General features: G+C 37.1%; 1 non-coding gene across 1 annotated transcript; it reads right to left on the bottom strand.

Annotated features, from left to right (window-relative positions):
- Nucleotides 1–964: 964 nt before the first annotated feature.
- LOC145033141 (small nucleolar RNA R71) lies at nt 965–1,071 on the bottom strand. Its single transcript, XR_013677380.1, has one exon. It is a non-coding gene; the product is annotated as a small nucleolar RNA R71 (small nucleolar RNA).
- Between the last annotated feature and the right edge of the window lie 14,361 nt (nt 1,072–15,432).

The following is a 15,432-nucleotide window of genomic DNA, read 5'->3' as shown; positions in this document are numbered from 1 at the left end:
CGATGCAGTTGGTTCCGGACTTCGGTCCAATGCAGTCAGTTCCGGACTTCGATCCGATGCAGTTTCCGGACTTCTGTCCGATGCAGAGGGCAAGGCACTGGTTAGTTCCAGATTTCGGTCCGATGCAGTTTCTGGACTTCGGTCCGATGCAGTGGGCAAGGCCCAGTATGTGTTTATATGTTGTTTTATGGTATGTGGTAGTTTAGTGGAGCTCACTAAGATTTGTGATTACAGTTTCAGTTTTGGTTTCAGGTACTTCCGTAAGTAAAGGGAAGGGCTCGGGTTGATGGCATCGCACACACCACAGCTTCAGCTTTATTCCTGGTAGTTTTGTTCATATACTTAGATATGATTTGATACAGTTCTTGGTATGACGTTTTTATTATGGCTTTGAGATACCCGGCGTATGGGTTTATTATATGACATTGAGTGTTATGAGTATTATTATTATTTAAAAACAAAATTTTTGGGTCGTATTTCTCGGATGTTTCAAATACCCTTCCAAACCGAATCCGAGTACGATACCGAGCCCGAATTTGAAGAACATACGAACGAACCCGAGAACGAGCCAAGGCACAAGATGGAAAATATTGAGGAAATGTCCATGGGAGCTTAGAGAAAGAGAATTCGAGAGGATGTTGGTCCAGGATTAGTACAACCTGCCATCCCTGCCACTGCCACATTCGAGCTAAAGGGAAATATCCTTTCCGCACTAAAGGATATCCCTTTCTATGGAAAGGATCACGAGGATGCATTCAAACACTTAGATGAAGTGAATGACATTTCCAGTTACTTCAATGTCCCAAATATTAACACCGACACCATTTTGCTAAGGATGCTCCCCGTTACCTTTAAAGGACCTACAAAGGATTGGTTGAAAGCACTTTCACCCGGTACCGTAACTACTTGGGCTCAAATGTGTGAGCAGTTTTTAGATCAATATTGTCCACCATCCAAGATTGCTAAACTCAAACAGGCAATAGCCAATTTTGAGCAAAACCCGGGAGAGTCACTTTATGAAGCTTGGGACTGTTACAAAGGGTTGTTAAGGAATTGTCCTCAACATGACCTTAACATTCAACATGAGGTATCAATATTTTATGATGGGGTAAACGTGATGACACGACAACTCCTTGATTCTCAAGGACCACTTACAAGGAAAAATTCGGGCGAAGTCAAGTAATTAATTGAAGAATTCACGAAACACTCTCGCGAATACCACAACCCTAGGCAAGATGGAATCAAAGGCGGTGGAGGGAACCCAAACTGAAGAAATAGCAGCCATGATGGCTATGCTAAATAATATGGACCGGAGGTTGACACAAATGGACCACTCAATTCATGCCATAAGAATGGGTTGCGAGAGGTGTAGTGATTCGCACTTGACCAAGGACTGCAATTTAGATGAGTTTGGGAACAGAAAAGCTCAAGTGTGTTACTCGAGTGGGGATAAGTTTGATGAAGATTGGTGGAAACCAAAGAAGGAGTGGCTGCCATATGAAGAGTTTAAGAAGCAAAAAGAAGAGAAGTATAGACAGACAAGCCAAGGCTTATATCAAAAGGAGCAACCACCAGCCAAGAAGAAACTCGATCTAGAGACCATGTTGATGAAGTTTATGGAAGCCTCGGAAAAGAGACACGATGCTATTGCTTCTACTATTAATGAACAACAAACTTTAATAAAGAATCAGCAAGCCTCCCTCAATAACCTTGAAGTACAACTTGGTCAACCAACCACTCTGATTCATGAGAAGTTGTCCCCAAAAAATCCCGAAACGAAGGCCCAATCTCATGTAATGGCCATAGATACTAAAGAAGAGGCCATCTCTAAGTTCTTAGAAGCTTTAGAAGATGAACAACAGCAGCCCGATCCAATGTTGAAGAAGCCCAAGCTCGAAAATCAAGATGCTGTTGAATTTCAGAATTCACGACGTGTACCATATAAGTTCACGACGTGGGCCCGTCATGAAGAGAAAAAATTTATAGCTGGCTCAGTTCATCAGCCGCCTTTGCCTTTTCCTTCCTGAGCTAACCTTAGTCCACTGGAAAGAGAGCATCTAGAGTTTGTTAGGCATGTAAAGGGAATCCTGATTAATACCCCCTTTATCGAGTCCTTGTCCAAAATTCCCGAGTATCAAAAATTACTGCAAGCCTTGAGAGACACCCGTAACCAATTAAAAAAATATTCTAAGGTGATTCTGAGTGAGCAAAGCTCAAAAGCTGTGTTCGTAGAGATACCTGAGAAGATAGGGGATCCTGGACGCCTCACTCTTCCGTGTGAATTTGGTAACAAAATGAAGGTTAATGCTTTAGCCGATTCTAGGGCTAGCTTTAATTTGATGCCTTATTCATTTTATCAGAAGTTAGAAATTCAGAAAATGAAGGCTACAAGCATGACTATTCACATGGCGAACCGTTCAATGACACAACCCCGAGGCATCGTGGAAGATATTTTAGTGAAAATTGGAAAATTTATTTTTCCAATAGATTTTGTAGTGTTGGATATGAAGGAAGACCCCGATGTTCCAATTATCCTTGGCTGTACATTGCTTAACACTGCTAGAGCTCTTGTTGATATTCGAGAGTCTAAGCTTACCTTGAGGGTTAGAGATGAAAAAGAGGTTTTTGGATAAAAGATGGCTTCCAAAGGAATCATGTTCAAGAATAGGTGTTCACAATCAATGGAGATAATGAACTAGAAGAACTAGAAAAGCTCATGGAGGAAAAGATCAAGACACTTCATCAAGCCAAAAGAACAAAACCAAAAGCATCTATTCCATATTTGGTTGAAGTCATTTCTTACAAGAGTCCACCTTCTTGGGTAACTGAGGAAGATGAGATGACAAGTAATGAAGAGGATGTTACTTCAAGGGTGACAAAGTCAGTAGTGAAAGAGGAGAAGGATGCTATGGAGTGCAGGGAGGATATAAAAGGGACCAAACGCAAGCTTGATGAAGAAGAGGTCAAAGCTAAAAAGTAGAATTCGAAGAAGGCGTACAAAAGACGAGTTCAAGCTTACAAGAGGCGTTTCAAGGAACAAAAGGTCCAGCTGGTGGTAGACTCTTCAGACGATTCAACGTAGGAGGCATGCTGTCCAGCTCAAGACTCCAAGAAAAAGAAGCGCTTCTCGGGAGGCAACCCGAATTTGGTTTGCATTTTTTTCTTTTCTTTTTGCGTTTTAGTCTTAAAAACATAGATCATATCATCCAACTCGATTATAACATAATTAAACACTGAATGTAGGGACACTAAAATGGAAGTAGTAATAATTGAGAATTTAGTTGAAAGTCAAATTTGATTTAGCATGAATTTTTCCTTCCAGACAACATTCACGACATGACTTCTTCATAATTCACGACGTGAATCGAGAATAAACCGGATAATAAGTCAATGATATACTTTAGCTATTTTATAAGTGGCCCAAGACCAATCCGCGAGTGCATGGCCCAAAAATTTAGCCCAGACTAAACTCACGACGTGAATTCTTCAGGATTCATGATGTGAATTTTTGAAAACAGGGGACCACAGAATAAAGCCCTAGAAACTAGTTGACCCTCCCTTTGTTTATTCCTCATGAAGTGAAAACGAGATCTGGTCCCCCCTTTGCTCCCATTGCTCCGATTTTGGCCGACAACTCCTCTATTTTTCTTTGTGCTTACGTAATACTTCCATCAAAGGTAATAATTCTTAATTGTTAAGCTTAATTTATGTTTAATAATTGAACTTAGGATTAGGGTTTGTTAATTGGATGAAATGTCGAATTTACTTCTTTAAAGTTCCGTAATAGCCCTTGAATGTTTATGCTTTGTGCTTGGAAGTGGTATAGGAGTAAAACCCATTAATATTGTGACCAGATTTGCCCCTGATTGTTGCGATTCTACTTGGTGGTGTTACAAATTCACGACGTGAATCTTAAAGGATTCACAACGTGAATCCTGGGCTGAGCAGTTTTTTGTGTTTTCTTTATTTCTAATTTGTTGGATTGTTTCTTTTGGATATGTGTGCTACTGTTTTTGCAGAAATGGCTCCCAGAAGAGAGATTCCAGCTGGAGTTGCGGGTTGCATCCGTTTTACAATTTTCCCGCAACAATGTCCCGAGACATCTTGACCTGATGGAACAACAGATTAAGGTGGCTCTACAACAAAGAAATTACAGTTGCTCCAACAATTAATTGTACACGGTTGAGGGAAGTAGGGCTCGTAGACCGGGTGGGCCCATTTTTGAGAAAATTATTTATTGGAAATGGGTATTCATTCACTTGTTCTGGATGGCGTAACCTGTTCCGGGTCCAAGACCGGGTATATAAGGAATTTTGTGTTGATTTTTCTCAACAGTGACATTTTAGGAAACTGTTCAAAACCCACATTGGCCACAAGATTTGGTATTCCGTTTGGGGGGTGAGTACCGGGAGTGCAGCCTCGTTGAATTTGCTTGGAGAGTTGGACTATATGATCGACAAGAGGCAATGACTCCCAAATTTGGTATGTTTTTTAGTTCGGTTGCTAGAGGATATGCGGAGGGTGTCACTGGGTATTCTTTCTGGCATAGTATTGCGCCTGGAATGTTTAAATCCGGAGTGTCTCCCGAGAGCAGTATTCGGTCCCCGATCCATCGCTTACTCCATCGGTTCATCACATTTTCCATTAATCATAAGAGGCATGGAGATAAAGTGACAAAAAAGAATTTATTCTTCTTATGGTGTATCTTACAGCTTGGTGTGTGTTGCAACATTCCTTATTTTCTGGCACGTTTTTTGGCTGGGTCTGTAGCTAGTTCGCGCCCTGGGAGCCCCATTTGTGGCGGGCACTTTGTTACGTGTTTGGCCTGCTCGTATCATTTGCTTGTTCCTGATATTACTCGTTCCATGACATGTGTGGATGAGCATGAGTTTGGCATGGGGTATTTGGAGACTATGCGGGTTATCAGAAATTTTGGGTCGCATTGGGGCATAATACCTTCAGATGGTGAGGGTGATTATGATGATGATCATCCGGTCAACCAACCTGAACCACAACCACGGCCAAGGCGCAAGAATGTGAGAGGATAGGGAGAATGCGGGCAACCAATGCCTCCACCCGCATCCATGGTGGGACCATCTTTTGGGAATAACATGACTGGTTATTTTGACCAGTTATCTTTGAGTGTCCATTGGATCGGAAGGACTATGGAGAATGTTGTCAAACACCTTGGAGTGGAGCAGCTGCCTCGTGTGGGGTATCATTACCCAATTTGCCCAAGATGGACGGAGTATGGCAGACGTGGAGGTGACGGAACGGGTACGAGCGGAGAGAACGATGAGGAGGAGGATGATTGATTGTTTGTTTTTATTTTGTTTTGTCTGTTTTCATTGTGTTATTTTGTTGGGATTGTAAAAATTATGAAGATATTATGTTACTTTTATTTTTCTTTGGTTGTTATTTCTCATAAATTGCTAGGAGCACCTAGAAAGGATATCGAGATATAAGTGCATACGTCTTTAGCCGGGAGTGTTAAGAGTCGAGAGTCAAGACCCATAATTTAAAATAAGTGTGGGGTGAGTCGAGAGAGTGGATAGTCAGCGAAAGAGTCAAAAACTGGTGAATTTCGAAGAGTCTTAATACATTAAGACATTAGGTTGAATTGTGCACATTAAAAGAAGAATTGGTTAAATGTTTGTCTGTCTGCCCAGTTTTCACGACATGAACTATTGTTACTCACATCGTGAGTCAGTTCTCAAGGGTTCCCAGAATACACGTGCTTGCGGCTTCACGTCGTGACTTTTCTTATTTCACGTTGTGAATTCGTGTTCTTCACAAGTTCAAGGCCCTTGACAAATTATTATTCCATGAGTTGATACCAGTCTTCTTGTCATTATTCTGGAGATTATTTTGGCTCATTTTCACTACTATACAATGTGGCGTATGCTTTCCCACATTGTTCGTTCTATTTTGAAGATTTCCACCACATTTTTAGAAGATTGAAGGCTCGATTTCATGTTTTTGCTGGTACATTCCTTATCTCGTGTGTTCAAGATCAAAGTTTCTATTTCTCAGAGTCCATATTCAAGATGCACGTTTTTCACACTTTTGGAGATGAGCACACCACTATCCCAGGGGAGTCTGTTCCTTTTTCTCTCTTTTCTTAATTTTTATATTTAGGCATACAATGAGGGCATTGTATGAAATAAGTGTGGGGTAGGGGGTAGAAAAAGTAAATTGCTAGATAATGGTAAAATTTGAAACTTATAATAATTAAATCTAGTATTAATAATTTGAACTATAGTTGCTAGTGCTGCATGGGATGATCCAATAAGAGCTCAAATGTTTAGTTGAGCCAACACACGTTATAGTGCATTTGTGGCCTCCCTTATTTTAGTGAAATCATGGAACAAAAACACAACCTCGCTTAGTTTGAATGATGCAACATGTTTAGCATCGTGTACCAGAAATGTATCCAGGAAAATTATTATCTTTAACCAATAAAGGTTGAAGTTGAGCACCCCTTCTTAAGCATGTAGGATTTGAGTGAAAAAAGTGAGGTACATGTAAAAAAAAGAATTGCAAAAAAAGTTTGAAGAATTTTGGAGCAACTAAAGTGAAGATCAAAAGATCAAAATTCTAAAGAAATTCAAAAAGTTGAAGAAACCAGAAATCAAATCGAACAAGGTAGTGAATTCAAAGAAATCAAAGATTAAATTATTAAGGAAGTGAAGAATTCAAAAGAGCTCCATAGTGGTATCATAAATTGTAATTGCCTAGATTATGTATGCTTGGGTTGCTCAACCAAAAATACCTTAAGGTTAGGAGGTTTTCTGCGGATGGATTCGGAGGGATGCATAAAATGAGCATTGTTCGGAAGAAGTGGGCGACTGTTTATGAAGATTGTGAGTATTTAAAGTATGGGTGGTACTTTAGGAAAATTTTAGACACAAATCCATGTGATGAGGTCTTGGCATAATGGCTGAGCTGGAATCGGATTGCTCTATGTGATGTTAGTAATAAAGGGTTAAGTTTAAATTTGCTTGAGGGCAAGCAAAGTCCAAGTGTGGGGTATTTTGATATTGCCATATTTATACTTATTTTTAGGCAATATTTAAGTACATTTTTATATATAAGCTGGTAATTTGTTTAGAATAATGGTACTTATGAGTTTAAATGTTATTTGCAGCCAAAAAGAAGACATTTTGAAGAAAAGGCGCTAAAAACGTCAAAGGAAGAAACTTTGCGAGTTAAGTGATTAAAGGACAAGAAAATCAGGGAAAAGCGAATTCACGACGTGAATATCTTAATATTCACGACGTGAGTCTATGTTCTATAATATATGTACGCAGGTGAAGGAATCCTTGACGGGAACGGTTATCTGGAACTCACGACGTGAATATCTTTTCATTCACGACGTGAATGATAAAAATCGGGAAACTATATATATTCTTGGCCATTACGATTTGAAAAACTTTTGGTGGCTGAGAGGGGTTCCTAAAGATGAAAAATCAAAGAAGAAAAATACTTGGAAGTTGGTTTCAACACCAAGGAAGTAGAAGTACATAAATCGATTCATAGTTTGGTACACTTTAATATGTTTTGGATTATAACATCCGTTTGTTTAACTGTTAATATGTCCAGCTAAATCTAGCTACTTCTATAGCTAGATGAAGCTAGAACTCATGGTTTTAATGCATTAGATTTGACTTTAATTGTTGGTGATATGATTGTGTTGATTGATTTTACCTAGCATTCTTGAATTAGTTATTTAATTGCTTTGAATCCTTGTTCTGTGTAGTTAGTGAACACAATGCTGCATGAACTTGAATACCTAATAATATAGTGAATGTTAGTTATTGGAGCTAAGATCAAACCAATCTTAGAATAGTAATTGAATAATTAAATTAAGCTGTGTTAGAGAACTTATATTATGACTATAATTGTGTTTTGATTAATCAATCTTTCATGGCTCCAATCTTACTTAATAATTGATTCTGTGTTAACTATTGTATGAACATAAATAGAATTACATGAAATGATTAATAATTAGTAGAGTTAGAACTAAACTACTAATACTGTCATAATTGGTCACCAACAGTTATAGTTATAGCCAATGTATAACCATTGAGTGAAAGTGGATTCGAACTAATAGAAGTATTTTATTTATTGATTAAGTTATCGTTAAAGAATTAAGTTCATCTAAACTTGCAAAATTAGATAAAAACCCTTTTAGCTCATTGATAATTAGATTAATTTAATAGTAAACTAGTGACACCATTCCCTGTGATCGACATCCGACCTACCTAAGCTATACTGTAATCTGACTAGGTACACCGCCTATAAGTGCATAGTTAGTTAAGTTTGTTATGTTATAAATATTAAAATTAGTGGGTACTTTCTTGCACATCATAGAGCTTTGGTCTTCCTGTAAAGAATCACAATCGGCCTCTCCACATAGTTTAGGCACTCGTCGACCTGGATGTCATCCAGAGAAATCACCGTTGAATCATCGGCTACACACTTTTGCAATTGTGAGACATAGAAAGTTTTGTTGATCTAGCTGATCTCATGTAACATCCCAAAATTCAAGACCAAAAACTTCATTTTTAATTAAGTTATTATAAAACCAATAGTATAAGAAAATATCCATAATAACATCCCATGTCAAAACCAAAGTGTCAATATTCAAAACATGTTATCATAAAACAATATCAAAGTGTAATCTCAAAGATCTCATGTGCGGAAAACATAGTGTGATGCGCTGTAATCGACGGCTCCTTTCCTTTCAAAATGGTTTCATGTTAGAATATCCTAGAAATCAAAATCATAAAATGTGAGGAGTTGTACAATCACGCATTCGCCTTCCCGCGATCATCCGAAGTACCTGAAACAAAAACTGATACTGTAAGCCCAAAGCTTAGTGAGTTCCCCCAAAATATTGATACATAACAAATAGTACACATAATAACAACATGTAATGGGTCCACAGCTCTACAGACTGGATTACCCTTGAGCCCACAGTATGAGTCTGGCTTGCCTTACAGGCCCACAGCTCATATCTGGCTTGCTCCCTCAGTCCTATAACTGTAACGAAATGGTTAGTTGATGTGTGAAACTAACCAGTTGTATTCCTACTTTTTTAAATATAAATTGGACACATAAAATTCAGTGTACCTGTCTATTGGTGGTATAGTTTGAGTAAGCATGGTATCGAACTCAGGGAACGACAAATATTAACCGAATTACTACGACTATCTAAGTAAAAACAAGTAAATAAGAAAGGTTTCCTCTAGTTTTACTTTATTAATTTCGTTATGTCATTAATTTTGGTATCAGAGCTAAGTAACGTTCTTATTATTATTTTGCATATTCAATCTTTCGTTCATATGAATATATGCATATTCATATCAAGGTTCTAAGGAACAAGGAGGTGCCCCTGGTGCAGGTTCAGTGGCAACATCGGAGAGGGTCCGAGTTGACTTGGGAGCCGGAATTAAAGATGCATGAGCAGCATCCAGAGTGGTTTGTGGAGTAAGACATCAAGGGTGAAGTCTGATTCTAGTGGAGGAGAATTGTAAAATCCCAGATTCCCAGGTATTATATTTTATCATATATTTTTTTGAGAAAAAGAGAGGGACTCAACGAGTTGATTCGTAGACTCGTCGAGTAGGACCGTGAATGTTGACTTGATTAATGAATGGACTCGATGAGTCGGGAATGGTGGACTCAACGAGTCCTCATTGTGGATTGAAACCCTAATTCTCGATGTTTGTGCCCTATTTAAAGGTCTTTATGGCCTCCGTTTGCGGCTACCAGTCCAGAGAGAAAGACCCTAGCGATTGTGGGCGAGTTGTGAGAGAGTTTGAGCTTTTTTTATCATATTTGGTGTTATTTTTGCAAGGAAAAGGTGTTTCCAGCTAGGGGAGCTTAGGAGGATGGTATTTCAGTGGGTTTCCAGCTTGGATCTTCAAGTTTGAGGTAGCTATTCGATCCTATCCTTCTATTTTGCTTAAGAGCATTGAGTTTAGGGTTTTCTATACCCTTTTATGGCTTGTATAGATGAGTATAGTGTCTCACTGAGTGCTAAACTCTAGATCTAGACCTTTTGAGGTCTAGAGAGCCTTCTGCTTTTTGTGGTTCTATGGAGGAAATGGACTTTGGTTGCCATGTTAGAAGAGATTTCACCAAAATAAGCCTAGAGTGTCTTGCATGTGTACCAAGATTCGACCTTTACGTGTTTATTGGTCATGGGGAAGTCAGATCTATAGATTAGAGAAGCAAGTCTGACCTCAGGAGGTCAGATGAGTGTTTTCATGGGAGGAACTCGCTGAGCCCATAAGGGACTCGACGAGTCGAGTCGAGTTGCCTCGTGATTCGCGACTAGTGATAAACCGTTGAGTGTGGGGTTGACTCAGCGATTCGAGTGAGGACCAGGGGCTAAGAGGATACGCATGTACTCTCCGAGTCACACGAGTGCGCTCGACGAGTCAGGTCAAAGTTTGATCGTTGACTCTTGTTGACTTTCAGGGTTTAGTCAGTGTTTGGACTTATGAGCCATTAGAGGGGTAGAATTGTCTTTTACCCTTCTTATAGAACTTATAGAGAGGGGGTAACCTAGCCTTTAGAAGTTATATTAATTAGAGTGATTATTTATGTGATTAGGAGGAGGCTAGTGCAATATTCCAGAGTTTGAGGTTTACCGAGTTACCCGAGGTGATTCTTCACACTATACTTTACCTTGAGTTGTACTTAGAGTTATGCAATAGAGTATCTTATATGCTATTTATGTGATGTGTTGAATAGCATTATTTATGTGTGATTATGTTGTGTGTATATAAGAGTTTACAGAGTTAGGACCGGAAGGTCCACAGAGTTAGGACCAGAGGGCCATAGAGTTTGAGCCAGAAGGCTCACAGAGCTGTATCCTCGAGTGGCTATTATGTGTTACATGTGATATTTTGGGGAGCTCACTAAGCATATATGTTTACAGTGTTTTGTGTTATGTGTTTCAGGTACCAATGAGGATCGCGGGAAGGCACCGGCAGGATCAGTACACACTATTGGAGTTTTTATACATTTTGATATTGGGATGTGTTTTTATGGATTTGATATGTGACCCCATGAGATATGAGAATGTTTATGAATGAAATTATAAATTTTAAAAAGTGAATTTTTTTTTTTTTTGAAATTTACGTTGTTACAGAACCAGGGATTTTTAATGAGATTCAGCAGTTGAGGTGAGTTTCCTCACTGGGTTTAGCGGGTCTAGGGAATCAATGTTGGCCCTTGTTATTTATGTTAGGATGCTAGGAGTTTGCATGAACCTTACATGTGTTATGTGTTGCAATGTATACCGGGCGGGGCTCGATGTTAGGCGAGGCCCGATTATTGAATCATATGCTATTGTTTATGATCATTGTATGTGTTAGCATGATTATATAATATGTATTGTAATTGTATACTTGGCAAGGCCCGATCTGAGGCGGGGACTAAGAGTAACAGATATGTATACCGAACGGGGCTCAATGTCGGGCGGGGGCCCAGTATGTGATTTATTGTGTCTGGTATATGGTAGTTTGGGGAACTCATTTAACTTTATGCTTAAGGTTTTCAGTTTATGTTTCATGCACTTCTGGTCCCAAGGGGAAGAGCTCGGGTTGTCTGCATCGCACATACCACATGGATTCTGCTTTTTGAGATATCATTCTGATTGTAATGTTGTTTCAAACACTTATTTTCATTGGGTTGTATGGATAATGTTTTTGGAATAAAGTTTTATTTAAATTAAAAATGAATTTTTATGGATCATATTTTGGGACGTTACAGAACTCATGCGAGTCGGCAGATAGGAGGTGTTCATTATAATATCAAACTCATAACTTAATTAAGCCTGCGGTTTATCCTGTAAATAGGAATGGCCCACTTATTTGATAATAGTTTTAAAGAGTTTTTGACCGAAACATGTTATTGAAAAATATATCTTTATCGAATTTAATATAGTTTCGAAAATGTTTATCATAGTTTTTTTTTTTTTTTTTTTTTTTTTTTTTTTAGTTTTTTGATCAGTTTTTTTAATTTCAGTTTTTACTATTTTTTTTATGATACAATATGAGTTTCAATTCTAAGATGAGTTTACATCAAAACTAAGTTCCAATTCTGAAATGAAGTTAATATGTCTTAACTTGTTTTTAGCCAATATTCAATCTATAGGTCTAGATTATCTATGGAATCTAACAATTTTTCTTATTTTATTCTTATTCTTCTTATTTTTTATTTTGTTTTTGCTCCAAAGAACCCCCCCCCCCCCCCCCCCCCCCCCCCAAATTGGTATCATTTTATAATATCAAATATTTTCTTTATTTAAAAAACAAAAATACACATAATTTCATACATTATCATCAATTAAAAGTAAGATGTTTTAAAGAATTATAATATTATAATTGATCATTGTCACACGTCACAAAAAATACCATGAAAATAAAAAAAAATTCTTGTTCTGCAAGAAATATTTTCTAATAATGATAGAATGTTTCAATTTTAATTAACATCAAAAACACTATGGTAAATGGATATTAATAAGGGTAAACTACACGAATGGTCCTTATGGTTAATGGTAATTTGTACGTTTGGTCTCTAATTTATTTTTTTAACTTTGAATGTCCTTATTGTTTATTTTGTTACGCGTTTCGTCCCTATCGTATCTAAAAAAACTATTTTTCCCTTGATTTTTTAATTTATTTAAATAAACACACTCTCAACCCCATCCTCACCTTACCTTATCTACCCTATAATTTTTTATATTTAAATAATAGTTTTTTTTATGTAAGAAAGGAACCAAAAGCTTAACAACAACAAACATTAAAGGCCAAACGTTTAACAAAAACAAATAGTAGAGTTCTTTCGAATTAAAAAAATAAGTTGGAAACCAAACGTGTAATTACCCCCAAACCATATGGACAATTCTTGTAATTTACTATATTAATAATAAGAAAACTTTATTTTTCATGGTTTTTTTTTCTTTTTCTTTTCTTGAGGGGTGTCAACAATCTATGTCTATAATTCACTTTATCATTATCATTATAAGGTCAAATTCACTTTAAAATTGAATCATAGTAAAAATCATAAATCACGTGATTAACACAATTTATTAAAATGTCAATCTTATCATTATTTTAATATATGTTTAACATAGATGTTTTGACATCAAATAAAAATCACTATTACAATTCTTTTATGGGCTTATTTGTGACCGTTATCAACAATAATTATAATAATGTAATTCATTAAAGTATTTTATTTTTAACCGATAAAAATATATAAATTATGTGCTTTTATGTTTTTTATACCATGTTAAACATATGCTAAAAAAAATTAAAAGAAAGAAGATAAAAAATTAATATTTTTAAAACATAAAAAAAGTAAAAAATTGAAATTAAAAAAATGATATTTAATAACATAAAAACAATAAAAAAAAAACTAAAAGTATAAGAAAAAAACACTAGTTTAATAAATATTTTTAAAACTATACTATATTTTATAAAAAAAATCTACAATAACAAAAGCTTTAATTTAAAAGTTTATATTTTTCCATTAGAAATATTGCTATGTAGCATTATAAGGCTATTTTGGTGGAAGGCAAACTTAGACTTCTCAATCTATACTATAAAATCTGTACATTTTTATTGACCTTAAATTTCAAAATGAAGAAAATAAGGATCACAAGTGTGAGATTCACACTTGCCTTCGGCCGGAAAATAATATGAGCCGATTGTATACATGTTAAACTAGAGTCAGTTACAATCATTTGAATAGAATATTAACAATTTGCATAGTGGCATGTATATAACCGATCATACCCTCTATAAAAATGTTTTCCAATTACTTCATTTTTGCAATACCAACCTTGTATATACACTTGCACTACTAGAAAAAAAAAATTGTGTTTTCCTACGGATAATAGCTACCGAAAATTTCCGTAGCTAATTAGCTACGAAATGGCTACGGATTAGCTACAGAATGGGACGCCATAATTTAGTAATGGAATAGCTACGGAATAACTACGGATGCTATTCCGTAGCCATTCCGTAGCTAATTAGCTACGGAATAGCTACGAAATAGTTACAGATGTTAACCCGTAGCTATTCCGTAGCTAATTAGCTACAGAATAGCTACGGATACAATATTAAACCATTAAATGAGTAAGGGATCTCGAAGGTGCAAAAGACTTTATGAACACTATTAATAACTATAAGCAGTCAACCAGAGCCGGCCCACGCCCAGGGCGAGCTGGGCCATGGCCCAGGGTAGCAAGTCTTAAAGGGGCATAAGATTTTAGAGGTCTGTTATGGGTAATATGTTATTTGGGCGAAAACTCTTGTCGCTAAAATTGAATGTATAATCCACATAAAAAGGGGGAGGACACCTATATCCGAGACCTAATTAAGCGCCAATTGCAAATTCATTCACGCTTTTAATTCTTGGTCTCCTAAACATCACAACTAATAACTGAAGCTGAAGAAGACGAGGCGTCTGAGCATTGAATCAGGGAAGACGACTTGAATCAAGTTCTTTTGGATATCAACTCTTATAATTACAAAGTTATCGGTAATCTGACAATTGTTTCTCTTCCTTTTCAAAAATCTTATTGTGAATTTGTAATTGAATTAGTCAATTGTCTCCTATTCTCTTGAAAATTTGTTAGTTTTCTCCTAAAGTCATTGACATTTCTCACATAAATTGAACCGATAAAGTTTCACAGCGCTGAACTGCTGGAGTTTTCTCCTAAATGTAACATCCCAAAAATCATGACCAAAAATTTCATTTTTAATTCAATAAATAATCCATGGTCTATCAATTCATACTATCAAAACATAAGTTACTTTGTTCCAAAACATTATTATAAGAGTTTCATATCAAATTATCAGAGTAAAACATCCCAGGATAAAACCAATGGTGTGTGCCATTCGATCATCCCGAGCTCTTCCCTCCGCTACTGGAAGTACCTGAAACCAAAACTAAAAACCGTAAGCACGAAGCTTAGTGAGTTCCCTAACCTACCATATACCATACACTTATCCACATACTACAAGCACTGGGCCTCGCCCCTTACATCGGGCCCCACCCTATTCCAGATGAATCCGACATCAAGTCCCGCCTGTCCCCAGGCCCCGCCTCGCTTCGAGCCCCGCTTAGTATACAAATTTGTTTCTCTTAGGCCCCGCCTGTCTCCGGCCTCGCCCGCTAAGAATATACAAGTATACAAATAACACATAACAAATCAACTAAAACATACCCTACTATATTCATGTCTTAAGGCCTCGCCTATCTTGGGCCTCACCCCTGTCCTACTACTAGTAACTCATGGAACCTCGTTCATGTTCCTGCTAATGATGAGATACGGGCCCCCGCCCACACTCATCTATCTCCTATCTCGGGCATCGCACCTACTCTGCTAAAATGAGATACAAAACC

Source organism: Lactuca saligna, chromosome 2 (assembly GCF_052625555.1).
Source record: "Lactuca saligna cultivar CGN05327 chromosome 2, ASM5262555v1, whole genome shotgun sequence".
Taxonomy (NCBI): Eukaryota; Viridiplantae; Streptophyta; class Magnoliopsida; order Asterales; family Asteraceae; genus Lactuca; species Lactuca saligna.
Note: the sequence above shows the minus strand (reverse complement) of the source record. Positions and strands in the feature narration are given on the sequence as shown.